The 19113-nt window shown below is 37.9% G+C and overlaps 1 long non-coding RNA gene across 1 annotated transcript in view; it reads left to right on the top strand.

Annotated features, from left to right (window-relative positions):
* The window catches only part of LOC144467093 (uncharacterized), a 47949-nt gene extending 29058 nt beyond the window's left edge, over window positions 1-18891 (top strand). Inside the window, exon 4 of the long non-coding RNA XR_013493456.1 lies at window positions 15983-18891. This is a non-coding gene — a long non-coding RNA (uncharacterized LOC144467093). The remainder of the gene's footprint in view (window positions 1-15982) is intronic.
* The last annotated feature ends 222 nt before the right edge of the window (window positions 18892-19113 follow it).

The following is a 19113-nucleotide window of genomic DNA, read 5'->3' on the forward strand; positions in this document are numbered from 1 at the left end:
TGGTTGTTTAGGAAATGAGAAGCAACTCATTGCACCAGTTGGGGTTAAATAACTTGTTGCCAGCTGAAAGATAATCGCCCATGCAGTAATTATCCAATAGGAGGCTTGTACCTATTTGCTTAGTTAAATCCAGGTGGCGACTTTTTTTTTGGCCAGGCAGTGTATTTCTGATTCTGATTCTGATTCTGATATAATGTGATAGCTAAGTTTATTTGAATCGTAAACTTTATGACCAATGTATTGGATTTGACACATGTACCCCTAAAGAGAGATACTAATTACAACATTTATGTACATCACTCAAGTCCTGCCTTCTCTGTTAGGTCAGATGGTGTTGGTAGTGTTACTCAAACCCTTTCAGTCAAATCACTTGATTGGCTCTCTTCCTCTTGACTAATAAAGTAGCCTACTTTCTTGGCTGTATCCAACTAAACTTATACAGGTGCGTATATTTTCATTGTTCAGTTCAGTGTTTCTGTTGTCATACTTCTGTCCTTACAAGACATAGTTTAAGTTTCCAATTAAGGTTAAGGATCAACGTAAACTTACATGAAGTTGGATTTGTTTAAAAGATTAAAATTAGGATTAGAATCAGGATAGGATGAAGGCGACAGTTAATGTTGTTTGTAGGTTATAAACCTTGGTTGAGCTTATGTTAATTGCTGTATTGCTCTTTGTTTTACGACAGCATATCACTAGCACAGGTTTAACTACAAGACAAGGCATTGTACTGTACATTTCTAGACCCTGAGTATCAGATTCTTGTCTCATGAAGATTAATGATGCAGCAAGTTACCTTGATGTACCAGAATTCCCTCAAAACTGCTGATTTTCCACAGCAAAGTTATCCATATAACTTGGTAATCAGCAATATATCAAATCTAATTTGTGCACATAATGAAGTACGTAAAGTAATTTAAACCTCACATGTACAAACAAAAGTTGTGAAGTTTAGCTAGTCAAGCTCCATAAAAACCCCAAATTTCGTTCAACAACAATAAGTATTTTTGTATATTTTACCCCCAAATCCCCTCAAAAGCATAGTCAGAAACAAATTGTACAATGGTCCATTAGTTTCTTCATCCCACAAAAAAGTCCTTTTCCTTTAGCAGGCCTGCTTTCATGCATCTCTATCAACTTTTAAACACTGCCAGGCGACCACCTCATGTCACCCATAATGGCCTAAATGGGTGCAAACTTTTGTATCTGCAAAAAACAACACTTATTCATCCGTTCTAAATTCTTTCAAAAGCATATTTTTTTAACCCAACTCTGAGCATACATAGCCTGGGTCCAGTTTTTGTGTGATAGGAATAACTACAGGCTACCGGCTTGATTTCTTTGGGGCTGTTTTAACCCTAAAATGGGATGATATGGAAGGTCCTCACAATGATAGAAATCTAGGAAAAAGTGTGTATGCCTGATTGTGCACGTCAGTGTGTGTGCGTACTCCTGTTAAACATGCCAATTAAAGGAGACCAGACTAAAGCTGCGTTGTCATGTCTGTGTACAGTACCAGCAGGAGTCCTTTAGAAACCAACGAGCCATCACTAACCCCGTTAACACCAAACCCTCCAGACCGACCCGGGTCCCGCTGCTCGCTCTATAGCCCTGCAGCAATGACTTCTCCATTTAACGAAGGTCTGAATAGTCCAAGGCTATCCCTTTCAAATGGCAAGACCTAAAGTTAATTTAAATTAATCTACATCCATAAACATAAGGGCACTTAAGATATACACATAATACTTTTTTAGAGAGATAGGCCTTGGAAAGTTTAACATTGAAAGTATGTTGGGCAACACTCAGAGCAATGGCGGAAAATAACAAGTACATTTACACAACTATTGTAGTTAAGCTCAAAGTATTTTCATTATTTGCTACTTTATACTTCTACTTCCCTACATTTCTGAGCAAATACTGTACCTTTTACTGACTGACATGAATATGACAACATTGAAGTACTTCTTACACATTAGTATCATCAAATAATAATCATTCTGAATAATAACTACTGTAAATTCTCTACATTATGTTGCTAATACTTATACACTTTTACTTAAGTACATTTTTAAAAAGGCAGGACTTTTACCTGTAATGGAGATATTTTCTAGTGTGGTATTACTACTTTTACTTTACTTTATTAAGACTTCTTAAACTTTGAGTGAAATATGTATAAGAAGTCACACAACTCTTAAAAGTACATGGAGCGGAGCACCGTGTGACAAAGCTATCAACTTTTTCAACAAAGTCGACAACTTAAGCAAGTTACAAACAAGTTACTCACTGCAGGTATCCCCATACAATGATTCATGACATCAAGAAAATTAGCGCCCTACAAATGGCATTGTCACATCATGCACTTAATGTAAAGTTCCGTATTTAATGCAAGCTTATGTAGGTTAGGTTTCGGCAAGTAAAGTTATGTAGATTAGGTTTCTGCAAGTAAAGTTACGTAGGTTAGGTTTCTGCAAGTAGAGACACATAGGTTAAGTTTCTGCAAGTAGAGACACATAGGTTAGGTTTAGGAAAAGAAACATGGTGGACTTTACGTACCTTAAAAAACATTCAAAGTTCTCTTGGTTTCACGCTGGACATGATCAACAGTCTCCTCTGGGAAGTTCTGTTTTTGTTTGACCCATACACCCCCCCCCCCCCCCCCCCCCCAACATGCCTCCTTACACCAAGTTTTGCTCTTTATACTACGTCTTTCTACGTCAGTAGTTTAGTCAGGTGATCGTGGCCTTCACTGAGTACATGGGTTACATACAATACTGGTGCGTTACTTTTCCTAGGTACAAACAATGCATGAGAACAGGCTTTCCCTGTGCTGGGTAAGATGATGTTTAATCAAATGTTAAATTATTTGACTAGAAATGGACACTGATTAATGTTTAACACATATGGGTGACAGGAAACTAGATGGGGCTGTGCTCTTGAATTTAGCTACAGCTTTTGGTGTTGTTTACTGTAGTAGTCTCATTACAAAGCTTTAATATTGTAGCGTCTCCACTTTCAGCTCTTGCTTGGATGAAGAGTTACCTCCAAAGTAGGCAGTTATTATTTTTCTATGGCAGTTTCTCTGGAGGTGAGAAAACATCTTGGGGTATTCCACAGGGGAGCTGCTTGGGTCCTCTTTTATTTTCATTTACACGTTAAAAATCCTGATGAAGTCATGTACACAGTGACTCAGCTTTATTCTGTCCTTCACCAACATCAGTGAAGCTGAGAGAGAATCAACATGTTGAGTTATGTACCACTGTTAAATGGACGACAACCCAGCTGGCACCGAACATCAATACGATGTCAGAAAGGCGTTGAACTCTTATGTTAAAATAAGTAAATATAAAAATGTCAGAATTTCACTTTGTGTGGGCATTGACATTATGATGTTTTAAAGATGTTGGATTTTGGTCTCCATACGTCACAAATTAATATTGTTATTTTACTTCAAGATGAAATTAGGATGTGACGTTGGGAAGACTTTGGATCTTTGTTATTTAATAACACAGCTTACAACCAACAAAATTTCAACATCTGTCATCGGTATTCTATGTCAAAATGACGTTGGAATCAGTCATTTTCCTGACATTGAATTTTAGTTTACCTGATGTCACAACATAAATCTAACCAAATTTCAACGTCTAACGACACGGGTGACCGGCTGGGAATGAACAAATTATTGCTGAACATTGCCAAAACTAAACGTATTGTATTTGGTGGTAGCAATATTCTTGTTAATGCCACTATGCGGATATCAGTTGAGCAGATCACCAAGACCAAAATAAAAAGTTAATTATCTTTCAAAACGTCAGACAAAAATTGGTGAGTCTCACATATTTTGTACTTTAGTTAATTGCTGTTTTGGAACATTTTGATTATTTAGTTTCTTTTTGTTTCTACTGGTGGTTGTTTTCATTGTAGTTTTATCTTTTCATAAAGAGTTATATAATTTATGATCTATATATTTGTCTCTCTTTTCTAACTATCAAATAGTTTTTTTGTTATTGTTTTATTTTTGTGGAACCCAAGAAGTGTAGTGACCACTTTGTAGAAACCAATCGAAATATAGGATAAAGAATAATTAAGAGAATATTTATAAAAATACTATAGTGATATTGTTGGGTTTGTAAACCCTGCAAAGCCCCTATAACATAAATAGGAAAATTCAGTTGCAGCTATACTTGTATTTATTTGTTGGGGTCAGTGAGCATGGTAGGGTACACGATTAAAATATAATAATTATAAATGATTTTTGAGTTTTTGCTGAAATAAGTAAATAATAAAACTTTACACATGCTCTCAGTAGAGTTGGGAAACTTAAGCAAACCATCCTGAATGGTTCCCCAGTCAGTCCATTCTTCGGTGCCAGTGAATAGAGGGGTATATCTCTGTGTAGACCAAAAAAAAAAAAAGAAAATTCCTTGAATGTTGCTACACAATAAGCAATCAAGATCCCAAAGGCTAGACATTTGACAGCTTAATGAGTTCAGGCTGCAATCACTTTAAGAAAAGGCCAGGCCCATTTTAACCCGAGCAACACATATATGAGCCGAGCTGAGAAAAGGCACATTTAACTCACAGTAAAGGCGCACATAACTACAGGTTAATAAAAACACAGGGTGGAGGTGGATGTAAATAGGTCCTGTATATTAGGACCTGTTGAGACTTCCATGTTTTGTTCAGCCACCAGGAGGAGGGGTGATATTTGCCCCCGTAATGAAATATGTCATTACGAGGAATTCATGTGACACAAAAGGGGCGACAGTCAAAAATTGCCCCACTGCTGTTCAGTAATTACATAGTTTGCCCTGGCAGCGCCTTCAGGCAGGTGGCTGGTCCATCATGCAAATGGCTTGGCTGTGCCGACATAATTAGCCACTGCGAGCCGCTTAAATTAACAATTAGCTAACATGCAATTCTCTCCACAACGCGGTAGTTCTCTTTTTAGGCCAATTGTCACTGTATGTTATTCCGGTTGCTGAATTGCTCAGTAGGATATAGCCTATGTGATTTCTTACTTGGTCAATTTACAGGCTAAATGGACGGAAATCGACAGAATAAGGGTTTATATCCTAATCCCCAAAAAGCAGCTATATATGTGCTGCATACAGGCACATTTATGTTAAACACTTACACATCTCAGGGGAGGCTGACAGGCAGCTCAATGAAGGGGTGTCAGGTGTTGATAGTAAAATGACAGTTTAACAGAAAACAGCAGCCTAAGTGAGACTGAATCGGGCTCTGAGGCCACATGCTGCGTCTCATCCAGCCCCACAAGGTTCTGCTTTTCTAACCTCTCCACTGATCCCCTTGCAACCGTCCTCCTAAACACCATTGCCTTACTGCAGGCCAATCACGGCCCACCCACTCTCTCATTATTCTCGCTGCCCTCCGACATGACACGGGAACAAAGTAGACATTAAGCAACATTAAACCCAGGGGATGGGAGTAGTCAGGAACCCGTTATCTGTTAATGAAGGAAAACACATGCGGAGCGATACACATAGGCGGGTAATCAATAGAGACGCCGGACAAAGGGAATCGGGGCGACCTAAAAAAAAAAAGGGAAATGCAAATCAATTAGAATCGTTGTTTGCTTTGAAACCGTTGAGTCTATTTCCATTAATTACATGTTCATTAAAAGTAATTCGTCTAGGCTACACAACAACAACAGTCGTCTCCCCCCTTGTCCTTTTTTAAGGAGTGATGGACAAGACACTGGCCGGGATCCAACTCCTCTTTTTTTAAGCATTTAATCTCAGTCAGTCTGGGACTTTTTAGGAGCAAGATGTATGGTGGCCCTGAGGGTCAAAACACAACAGCCTGTCACAAAACACAACACTGCACAGAACACATTTCACAAAATATGAGATATCACCAAACACATAATATTTCACAAAACAGAATGACATTTCACATAACACAACAATTCACTAAACACGTCTTTTCACAAAACATGACTTTTTACATAACATGACATTTCGTAAAACACAACATTTCACAAAACACAACATTTCACAAAACACATTTCACATAACATGACTTTTTACATAACACAATTTACAAAACACGACATTTCCCCAAACGCGACATTTCACAAATCATGAGATTTTACCAACCACACAACATTTCACAAAACACAAAATTTCACAAAAAAAATTACATTTCACTAAACACATTTAACAAAACATGAGATTTTACCAACCACACAACATTTGACAAAACAGGACATTTCACAAAACATGAGACTGCACCAAACACACATTTCTCAAAGCACAAAAATTCACAAAAAAAATTACATTTCACCAAACACAGCAACATTTCACAAAACAAAATAACATTCCACGAAACATGACATTTCACTGAACAGCTTTCACAAAACATGAGATTTTACCAAGCACACAACATTTTACAAAACAAAATGACATTTTACAAAATACAACATTTTACTAAATATGGCATCTCACAAAACGCCACAACATTTCATAATATTATACTATTGTTTTGTGAAATGTTATAGTGTTTTGTGAACTGTTGTGTTTGGTGAAACATTGAAGAGTTTTCTGAAATGTTGTCGTGCTTTGTGAGATGTAGTGTTTTGTAAAATGTAGCATTTTGTGAAAGGTTTTGACCCTCAGAGCCACCGTAAAGATGAGTTTGAGGATCATCTGTTAAACTGTTTACATTTATCTTAAAATAGCCTTAAAGTCATGTTTGACTCCATTTTAAACAAACTCCATCTTGTCCTTTTTTCATCATTATAAAGCAATTTATGCAGCACTTGTATTCACACTCATTTGTTTTAGACTGCCTACTTGCTTATAAAAAACGCTGCACTCTGTTGTTTAACCGAGTGTTATGTTAAAATGTCATGTTCCACCATCATGATCAGTATGCTATCTTATCTCCTTTTTACACAATCAGAGTTGCTTTTACCAAAGGCCCACAACCTCTTGTTGGTTGCTATAGCATTTTCAAGCACCATTCTGCTAAATCCCAACCCCCACATAGACCTGCTCTGCACACTTGTAATAAATTATCCTCAAGTGAAACGACTAAAAACGAGCTGGACCAAAGCTGGACAGGGCCACTTTACTGAATCACACCTCATAAACATTTTCATTTTTGTGTGACTTGACCCCCAAAGCTTTTATACACTGAATGCATGCGTCTGGGTCTTTCAGCGTGTATCCTCTAAACCTTGCCATCTCTATGGGCCTACTGTTATTGCCGCTCTTATCTGCCTGCTCATGACTGATGTTATGCAATCACAATTTTTGAAACAGCAGTAGACAAAATCTGTAGGCGGCTGGATGCATCTCATGCAGAGCGTCCTCCTTATCCTACAGGCTGAAGTGCAAACATATGCGTCTGGAACGGCAGCGAGAAGAGCACTGATTTGTTGATTAATTAAACATTGCTCCCCCAAAAATGCCCCCTAAAAGCACACGTTCACAATGCCGTACCACCAAGTTTAGTGGCGAACAAGTGGAATTTTGAATCAGCCTCTTTATTCTATGAGCCCCATCTTTGCCAAATTGAATGCAGATTGAAAATAATTTTTCAGCTCTTGACTTCAGCTATTCACGGCTGCCTGAATTGGTTTTGCTACTGTCACATTGCCACACAAATGTAAATAAAGGCCTCGAGAAAATCCTTCAAATGCTTGTATGGCTGTCAGTTAAGGGAGACTGTGAAGAGAAGTCAAAGATGACAGTGTTAAGTTACTGTAAATAAATTGTTTTATTGAATTGATTATGAGATCTTTTATTAACCCTCTTTAACTGTCAGAACTGAATGTTTTGGTAACACGTCTTTTTGGTGTAATAAATAATTCTGGCCAATCAAAAATGGTGAATAGATCACCTTAACATCTTTATATCTTGCAGCACCTTGCTACTGCAGGTTTATGATTTTAATAAATGTACATATCAATGTCGGCGACAAACTCCATTCGCATTCACCTCCTCCAGTGGTTTCCCAGTGCAAGACCAGTGCCTGCTGTGTTTTGGCAGGAAATCAATACAGGGGAGGAAAATCTGTTCTAATCATCTGTACATTTACCATCACAATCAACAATCAAAGCCAAGACCTGAATCTTTATTTGTAGGCCTGAACTGAACAATTTTCCCACTGTGAAAGGCAAGCTAAATTAGAACCCTTGGTTCCTGTTAGTAGCTCTTAATGGCTCTGATTTGTGAACTGCTAAATGAGGTTATGTAAATTGATCCTGAATGTAGGAAGAGGCCCCCAGGTGACAGGTGCAGTCGGCTGAAGGAGGGGGCAGGGATGGTATCATGAAACGAGGAGAGGGGGAGTGATATAAGTTGTATTTGTGGGGCCACTGAGAGACAGATTTTACAGACGGAGGTGAAGTGAGTGAAAGTTAAAAGTATTAAAATTCCAGTAAATATGTAAAACATTTTTGTAACATTAGAACATTATGAAGTAAATAAGATCCATGATGATTTAGCCATTCATACATTTGTGTGCATTTGCACAGGTTCTGTAGGCTACTTAAGTGTGTTTTGAAGTGCTTACTCTATAATGTCCATTTTACTTTATACTTCCACATGACTTTAACATTATAACACTTTATTTTATGGTTAGTGTGTAAAAAGCAACACTATAATAATGTAGTTAAATGCAGGTATAAGGCCTTTTTAAAGGGACAGTTCACTCTAAAATCAAAACTACAGATCTTTTCTCTTACCTGAAGTGTTATTTATACATCTGGATTGTTTTGGTGTGAGTTGCCAAGTGTTGGGGATATAGGCCATAGAGATGTCCGCTCTCTCTTTGAAGTAATGGAACTAGATGGCACTCAGCTTGTGGTGCTCAAAGTGGCAAAAACACACCCCAAACAATATTTCAAAGACTTAACAGTCTCTTTCCAGAAATCATGACCCGGTTACTCTAAATAATCCACAGACCTTGTTGTGAGCAGTTTTATATTGGAACTGTTTTCTTTCTACCAAACTACACTTGCCGACTGCATCACCCCACAGAAGGAAGCGTGCACCTACTGCTAGCTCACCTAGCATCACAAAGCTAACTAATATTACAGCTCAGCTTAGGAGGACGCCGTTTATGTTTACATCATGTGCTGTCACAAGCATGCACCTCTTGTCCATGAGTAAATCAATCAAATCAATTTATTTATGTAGCACATTTAAGAACAAACACAGTTGACCAAAGTGCTGTACAAAATTAAGAATGACACACAAATATATAGCAGTATAACATGTACACAAATATAAAACAGAATAACACTGGTAAGAACAATTACAGATGTAAAAGTACTAAAATATTAAAACCACTACAAACAACCAAAGGCCATTAAAGACATGTACGTTTTAAGATTTGTCTTAAAAGTGTCTTAAGAGCAGAAGGCTATTCCAGAGCTTTGGAGCAGCAACTGCAAAGGAGCAGCTACCCTTACCCACCAGCCTTGATCATGGGGCAGTTAAAAGACAGAGATGCACACTTCTTTCTGCGCAGTGATGTGGTTGGCAGGTGTAGTTTGCTATAAAGAAAATAGTTCCTACATGAAACTGCTCACAACAAGGTCTGTGGATTATCTTGAGTAACCAGTTCATATTTTCTGGAAAGAGACGTTGCTGTTGAGTTCTTCAAATATATATTTTTTGGCACTTTGAGCACCACAAGCTGAGTACCATTTAGTTCCATTATACTGGAGAGAAGGCCGACATCTCTACAGCCAATATCTTCAACACTCGGCAACCCACACCAAAATAATCTAGACTAATAAATAGCACTGCAGGTAAGAGGAAAAATATGCAATTTTGTTTTTGGCGTAAACTGTCCCTTTAAGTGTGTATTGATGGAGTTGAATTGGACAGCAGCATATCAACACATAATGAATGACAATATAACACAATTATAATTTAATAAAATATGTCTTCATAGGAGAAGTTCAAATTGCTGAAAATACTGTACATTAGTTAACACTTAAAATGTCCTTATATCTGCTTATGACTACATTGTATTGTGAAATAAACAGTTTATGTTTATACACTGCTTATAGATGCTGAATACCAGGCACAGTCATGACTTTGTTGATCAAACCTTGAAATGCAAAACATTTTTATGTCCTACCCAGCAGCATATAAACTAATTAAAATGAGGTCTACCTTAGCTAAAATATAGAAATGCTGCTTAAGTTATAAAAAAATGTATAATTTGACATTGTGACAGGGGTATTACGCTGCATAAAGAGTACTTCTACCTTTGATAGCTTAAGTACATATGCATGCCAAGGTACCTGTACTCTATACTGCCAAATACTGTGTCTACCTCGCCGAAATTGTATTTACAGCAATTTGTACATTTAGTGCTTCTGCCTCAAACTACAACATGACATTTATTTCATCACATTTATTTATCGTGTCTTTTCTGTCATTTATCTCATGTTTTGATCAGTATATCTGGCTCTGGCAGACGGCCATGTTTCAGACGCGTCTCCATAGCTCTGACTGAGGATGTAATAACAAGGGAACTATCAACATACAGCCTCTCAGGGAAAGACTGCTGAGTGATTGAAGCACTCTGACTCACTGCACTTCACTTCGGCCATTTAAGCTCCGCTGGTTCCTGCCTAAGCTGCAGGGAGGACTAACTTCTCACCACTAACTCAGTCACTCCTTAAAGGGTGAGTGACGAAGTAATTAAGTAGTTAAGTACTGTGATTTGTTACAGCTTTGACTTTTACTTCTGCAACATTATACTTTTCCTCCACCACATTATTGATAGAAATATTGTACTTTTTACTCCATTTATTAGCAGCCATAGCTACCACTGAAGGTACACACATTACTTTGACTCATATTTCCAGGACTTTGGCATAAGGTGGAGCTTCCTTTATAATATTAGATTAGACTGAAATAAGACTTCAAATTTGCATTAATTGATTTTTTTGGCCACTTTGGGTCAGCAGAAAGCTGCAAACTCAACATTGGCATGTTATCACCTATAAGTTAAAATGGCCAGCCTGTTAGTGAACTGTCATTTATACACCCAGAAACAGAGCAACATTTACCATTCATTTGAAGTTGTGTTAAATGGAATACCAGTATTTACTCTCATTTAGCTCTGTTTTGGTCTCCATCAACTCCACAGGGAAATGTCTAACTCTACTATGTTCCCCAGCCAGTTGCTAACTTTGTTCGGCTGCTAAGGGGAGCTGGTTGGTTGGTTGGTTGGTTGGTTGGTTGGTTGACCCACAAAAATTACACTTTGGTAGCCACAGTTTTCACCCTAGGCACTAGGCTGAAATTTGTCATGCAGTCAAAGTATGTGTTTATGCCAAATTTGTGCTTATTTTGAGTATCAAGCACTTTTTCTCCTATATTTTGGTGTATCTTTATGGACCAATTTCTGTCTCTTCTGCATCAGTTTATGGTGGAAATGTCACAGTACTTCCTGTATCAAACGTGTACAGTTGCCTTATCATATTTCCATTTTATGGCAGATTGTAACCATCACTTTTAAAGGTTGCATATTGTGTTGTAGCAGTTTGTCTGAGTAAAAAGTCCTCTGCCATTTTCATGATTTTTATGGGTGCGCAAATGTACATATAATCTACTAAATGCTGAGTGGGACATAGTGAGAAACATAGTGACTCATCTTTAATGTAAAAAAATGATTATAGCTCCAAGAAATAAGTCTAAATTGATGTATTCTTCAAACAAAATACATTCTCTACTACAAAGTGTAGAAAAGGCTTTGAAACAACATTTAGATCACAGTGTAGGTCAGTGGTTCTCAAATGGTGTGCTGTGATGCTAATCCAGATGTGCCATTAGACTTTGTGATAACCACACATTATTATTCAATATTCAACTGGGCCTATACAAAAAGTTCTGAATTAATTTTCAATCGACTGTGTCAGTATGTTGTGTGCACATTTACATTTTTAATACTAGAAACTTTTCACACTATTTAGTAGTGTCTAGTGCCTGCTGCAGAGATTTAGCCTCATGACCTCAGTATTGCAAAAATCCTGGCTATGACCTATAGTTACTGATTAAGATTTTATCTACACTGCATACATGATCATTTTACAAAACATGATATTGCATTGTATTTTATAAGATGATCAAAATCCAATGCACCCAGCTATCTCTATGTAAAACTTCACCTTGACCAGCTCCAACATTAAACTGCTGCTGAAACTTTGATGCATCAGTAATGATAATCCAAATATATGTAGAGAAGGTGAATATATAGTAATATGAAAGCCAGAAGTCCGCATGAAACACACTTTTGATACTTTGGTATATTACTTTTGTACTTTAGTTCAGTAAGATTTTGAGTGCAGGACTTGTACTTGTAATAGAGTTTATAATGTGGTGCGGCTAGCTTTACTTAAGTAAAGGATTTGAGTTTTTTCCTCAACCAGTGTTTCTTAGTTCAAGACTGAATTTTGAACCTCAGCTTTTGAGCCAACGTGGATAAAAAGTCCTTAAAGTGCTCCGAAAAAAGAGAAGTTTGAACATTTACAAACTTCTGCTGATAAAAGCTCCACAAGGTGACATCCTCTTTCACCTCTGATGCTGACTTGTGTTATTTCACCAATTTTACAATTTCCTGATGATATTTTTGCCAGTTGTGTGATGTGTCAGATGTGAAATGACAAATCACACACTCACAGCCATGTGTTGTAAAACCATGTGAACATAGGTCATGAAAGAGGCCTCTTGAATCGCTCCATACGTGCAGGGGAACCTGTATTAAGCTGATTAAGCGGTTGCACATAGGAGGGCTAAAGTGCTGGTGGCTGTGCATCTTCCTCTGGCTAATTGGAAATGTGTCAGGAACAGCGGTGTGCTGCGGTAAAAGCCAGTTAATAACTTTAGGAGGATCCTTAACGCTTTGTCCATATCATTAATGCTCTTCACAGTCAGAAGTGGCTTAAAGCAATAACCTGCCTGCCTACCCCTGTGGCTAACTTTCAGTGGAGACTGCATTGCACAGGAGTGTGGTGTTTTCCCCATCGCATTAACTCGCTGAGAGTTTGGTGGAGCTGAGTTTGCCTCTGTGTGAGCAGTAACAATAGTCTGTGCATGTTTTCTATCTGGCTTTAGTCAGTGTGTCTTTAGGGATAGATAACAATGCTCATCAGTCAGTCCAGCACTTGTGTCAACACTGAAATATCTCAACAACCATCAAACAGATCATCATGAAACCAGAGGATGAATCCTGCTGACTTCTGTGATTGCCTGATCCTTCATCCAGTGCCACCAGCAGGCTGCCATTTCATGGACTCACAGATGTTTGATAATGACAAGATACCAGATTCCAAGATGGCGCCTACTTATCCCATTGGAGTTGCTCACCTGGTGCATACACAATATAAAGTTTCTAGCTTCTGGGTTTACTTCTGCGGTATGCTGCCAACTGAATATGCGCAGTAGTGTTCCTCCCACTTGCCTCACCTCTGAGTTCCTGCTCGGCTTGTGGGTTTTACATTGTGATGACATTATGGATCATTAAATCACGTTTCTTGGCTCCTGGAACATGTTACAAATATGAAACCTCCATGGATCAAAATTCTAATAGAGTCATTATTGACCTTGTTTGCAGTTCAAAGCTTTTTGTAAACATTTTAAAAGACGTGTCTTTTACAATGGTGGCCTATCAGGCAAATGGTTTTTGGGCGGGTTTTAGGGATATTGGCTGTAGAGATGGAACTAGATGGGACTCAGCTCATGGTGCACCAAAAAAGCACCAAAAATATACTTGATAACTCAACAGCAATGTCTCTTTCCAGAAATCATGACCTGGTTACTCAAGATAATCCACAGACCTTGTTGTGAGCAGTTTCATGTAGGAACTATTTTCCTCTTGCCTTACCACACCTGCCAACTGTATCACTGTGCAGAAGAAAGTGTACATCTACTCATGCACAAGAGGCGTTTGCTCCCAACAATGCAAGATGTAAACGTTAATGGCACCCACCATCACTGAGCTCATACAATGGTTCATATGATATCCTACGAATTTGCGCCCCACGAATGACTATGTGTACTTAATGTTACGGAGGTTATGATTGGTCAAGGTTTTGGAAAGTAAACTTGGTAACTACATAACTTAAAATGACTCAGAGTTCACATGGTTCCAAACACCAGCCTCCTCAGGAAAGCCCCAGGATAAAGTCCCATGTTTTGTGACCCATCGATAGCCCAACCTGCCTCATTAAGGGACCGCTTCTTTCTTTACTCCTGTAAGCGCATGGTCACATGATCACAGCAAATATGTGGGCTATACAAGAATTACTGGCTAACATTAGCTAGCTTAGTGGTGCTAGGTGAGCTAGCAGTAGATGCACGGTTCCTTCTGCATGGTTATATGGTTGGTGGGTGTGGTCTGGTCGAATAAAAACATGTATTTTTGATGTTAGGGTATAGTTTCCCTTTAACCACCAGCTGTTGAAACTTTCCATTTATCTAATACTTAAGCTTTGTGACCAAACTAATGACATTCTTAACAGCCTCAGCTTTCCTTTGTGTATAATGCTAATAAGCTAATGTTAGTGTGCTAACAAAGGAACCCAGTATAGTATCTCAACCTACTGGATGGATTGCCATGAAATTTGAAATAGATATTCATGGTTCCCAGAAAATGAAGCCTAATGACTTAAGTAATTTCTACTAGCATTATTTACAATGATTTTGAGTTAAATGTTAAACTATTATTGGATGGATTGCCATCAGCTGCACATAGTCTAACCTGGTCTCACTCCTTAGGCGCTTGGGCAGTGACTTCTGATGTCAGACACAGACGAAAAAAGCTGTCCTTTCGCATTGGCATGATTCATGGCCAGTCACCCTTATTGTCTAATGGTGTGCGGCGGCGTCAGGGGGAAAAGCGGCTGGACAACATTGTAAGTTAACTGGGCGAAAGTCTGGGTGGAGTGGGTGGGATGAGTGGTGGATGGGTCCAACAACCACTGACTTTCACCCAGGAGTCCGATGTTTGCTTCCTGTATAAAACCCTGTTCTTTTTTTATTAACAGAACCACGTGCTTTTGTTGCCCAAACCCAACCAAACGAGCGCATTGGCCAAATGTAACCACGTGCGTTTGTTGTTGAGCTAATGTAGTTCATTTATTTTGAAAGAGACTGTATGCAAACAGTACATTTCCTATGAAAACAGAAGTGTATTTTGAAAACAGACAATGCATGTAACAGGCTGAAGTTGACATGGCGTCCAAGAACGTCAACAACCAACGCACCCAGGGTACCTTGCATATCATATATCGACGTGAAAAGTCCATGACCAATAGGTGACAAGGTCGTAGTGAGAATGTGCTGTAATTCATGTCTCTCTCAGCTCTTTCTTTTTAAACACCTGCAGAACTAATAGCATTCCCATCTGCCTCAGCTGTACTTTGTACTTTGTGCTAATTAGCTAATGTTAGCATGCTAACAACACTAAACTGAGATGGTGAATGATGTAAACATGTAAACATAATACCTGCTAAACATCAGCATGTTATTAGTGGTTCAAAGCACCACTGTGCCTCAGTACAGCCTCTCAGAGCTGCCAGTTTGGCTGTAGACTCTTTCAACAGCGAATAATGAAATAACCAGGCAACTCAATATATTTTATCCACTGTGATGTCTTCTTGCTTTATGTCTAACAAGTGGTTCTCTTGTTATGATAAAAGATGGTTGTCGGAAACATTGGTTTATAGTTATTAAAAAGCAGCATCTCTCCATGTTCAGCTGCTGTGGGGAGCTCAGTCTCAAGGCCACAGAAGAGGAATACATTTAATTATTCCCCTCTCGGTTAAATGAGACAAAAACCTTCCCACTGCAATCCACTTGCCTCTCTACATTGTGCTCCCTCTTTCTCCTGACCCTCCTGTCTGGCCTTTACTCTGTCTCATGCTCTGTCAACATCATCTGCCGCTGTGGAGCAGACAGGCTTAAAAGCGGACCTTTTTACTTTCCTGCAGGTGGCTGATGTGACTAAGGCAAGAGGCAGCAACAATCCCTCTTCACTCGCTTCCCTCCACCGGCACCGTCGCCACCACCAGCACCTTGTTTCCTGAACAACACAAACTGCCTCTCTCTGCCAAGACTGCCTTCTTGTGAGCCAGAGTAGAAGATTTTCCACCAAAGTTTTTATTGAAAACTACAAAGGTATCTCAGTATCACCTCCTTTGTAACATTTGTAAGCAGTGTATAACAGTTAAAATTTCATATATGATGTTTTTAACACACTATAACAGGGTTGGCACACATTTGTGGTCTTTGAATGCAACTCAATGATGGGAGTAGATTTCAGGGTGCACAAAGGGGACACCTCTCCCTCAGTATTTAAAATGTGCATTTTTCCCCCTCATAAAAATATAAATAAAAGTAGCAGAATGCAGGAAATTAAGTGTTTGATACTCAGATTTTTTCTGGCAGAGGAACCCAACCCCCACGTTTCATGTGTCCCTCCCCACCGCCCACAATGTTGAAACGAACCCTTTGCCCTTGCACTCGATGCTCTTGTGTTTTGTTTTGAATCTCATCAGGTTAAATATTTGAAAATGCACTTAATGCACCTCAAACACTCCTGTCAAGCACATATAATGACAGTAAACCTCCAAACTCACAAAACTAGGATCAGTTTTTTGCCTTTTGTTTGTATTTTGAATGAGTTTTAAAGAAGATACTGCTAACACAATGTACAATAAATACAGTTTTTCAAGTGTTTATTACTGTATTTATATTTTACTGTAGTATTTTAATAGAAGTATTGCTTATATATTGATGCATTAATAATAATAGCCCAATAATATAATACAGGACAGGGCCCATTTTGCATAATGAGCGCTTTTACTTTTGATATTTTACATTTTGATGCCAATACTTTTGTATTTGAGATTGTCGGCTGTAATTAGATATATTGTAAGTAGGTCTGTGACTCACCAGAGGCCCCCTGATGCAATATTATCGCAGTACATATGATACAATATTATTACGAATTTAAATTTTTTTAGATGTGTTGTTTGTTGCAAGAACATATATTGCAATTTACTGCCTTTTTCTCAACTGCAAATTAAGAAAAAGCTTTGTCAGCATCTGTTTTCATCTAATAAGATGCAGTTTTCAGTCTGTCAATTTTTTTTTTATTCAGTTTTCATTTTGATTGCAGCAACAGGTTTTTAGTGGACTGAAAAAGCAATTTATTTTATCATTCTAGTAGGCTAAACGTTTTATTGGTATTTGCAATATGTATGGTGTACATTATAGATAAAAAACAAAATACAAAGTTGCCTTGCAAATGATCACAATACTATGCTGCATGCTTTGCTCGATTTTTCCCCCACCTCTAATTTATATTGTTGTGCAGGTAGTCTATATAAAAGATAAATGTCATCTTCTTCCACCAGCGTCTTTTCCAATTTCAACTACATGAAGATCTTTCAAAAATAAAACCACAAGAGCATCAAGTGACATTCACAGACTGTAACTGTCTGCACAATTCAACTTATAAAAGTTATGTATAAAAGTTTTGATATAACCTCCCCTAACCCTCCGAGCACCTCAAATAACAATTCCTGCCAGCTCGGAAAAAAGGAAAATCAACACGGCTCCTGGGTCTGCAGTCAGCCAAATTAAATGAGCAGTTTTTAAATTTCTGAGCTCCTTGCTGTGTGGGAACATTCAGCAGTGGCTCAGCATGTCAAACCATGTCAAGTGTTACAGTTCCCTTCCTGTTTCAGGGGGAAAAAAATATCACCCCAGAGATGAATTAACTAAAAAGGCTTGTCTTCAGACCCCTTCCTAAAATGATTAACCCTTCTAGAGAGCATTATTGAGTTCTGAGTGGTTGTGCTTTCTCATTGCCTGTAATTGTTCTTTTTCTGTTGTTGCCTTCATCAGTCTCTCTCCTCATTATATGAAAAGAAGGAAAAAATGTCTGAATAGAGGAGGGAGATTTTCCCACAGTCACTCAACTCAGAAAAATACGCCATTGTGGCCAGGTTCCCATCCCAATGCCCTGCTGCACAGTCTGCTGCGGTCTCTGGGACAATGTTCTTATAATTGAGTGACCATTCTTTCTCCTGTCTGAAAAGTAAGTGATGGAGAATACAGTTAAATGTGGCTACAAATCTCTCATTTGACGCAATCTGCAGGTAGCCACGTCTGATTGTCTATTATTTTACTGCAGATATAATTCAGAGGGAAAATCCTGAGCAGCAATACATTGTATTAAAGCTGTGTTGTAGAATTATAATGCAGTTAATGTAGATACACGTGTAATTAAGCTCATTTGAGTCAATACAGCCAGAAGATAATTTTCTTATTTGAGTGTCATTTATCTTTCACCAATTACTGGAAGGTTTTAGTAATGATGTTTATGAGCCATGTTCTGGCAAACCTTTTTAATCTTAATGAGGACAAATGGACATTTCATTCTGCTGAAACCTCTCTTAATAATATCGCCATTACCTGCAACATCCTGCATTTATTTTACAGCTATGAAGCAAAGCAAGGCAATTTATTGATGTAGCTCAATTTATACATCGGGCAGTTTTTAAAGTGCTTTACCTACATTTAAATACAGAGGCAATCTACACTGAAAAATGAAAATGACAAAGGAAAAGTAGTAAACGTGACATTAATAATAGGGTTAAGATTACTGTTAAAGAGATTAAGCACTCCTTTTATCTTTTGGTAATTTGTTTCATAGATGTGGTGCTAGTTTGTAAATTAAAATTTTACAAACAAAACATGCAAGTGGTTAAGAAAATATGATTTATTATTAATTAATTTATCGGATACTACTAATATAAACTTGTTAGTAATATCACCAACTCAACCAGCTGCAACACTGATATGCTGCTTACATTTTGATAAATAAATAATAGTAATAATCCACTAGTATATACTGTAACACTTATCCATATATAGTACTTTTATGTTTGATGCTTAAGTATATTTTGTGTTAATATTTCTGTACTTTCTCTTTATTTGCAGGACCTTTACTTGGACGATGGAATATTTCAACTTCTTTAACTTTAGTATTATTTTTTATTATTAATTTTTTCAATTACATTTTTTCAGGAAAATTAGAAACAAAATAAGACAA

The sequence above is a fragment of the Epinephelus lanceolatus genome, chromosome 15 (assembly GCF_041903045.1).
Source record: "Epinephelus lanceolatus isolate andai-2023 chromosome 15, ASM4190304v1, whole genome shotgun sequence".
Taxonomy (NCBI): Eukaryota; Metazoa; Chordata; class Actinopteri; order Perciformes; family Serranidae; genus Epinephelus; species Epinephelus lanceolatus.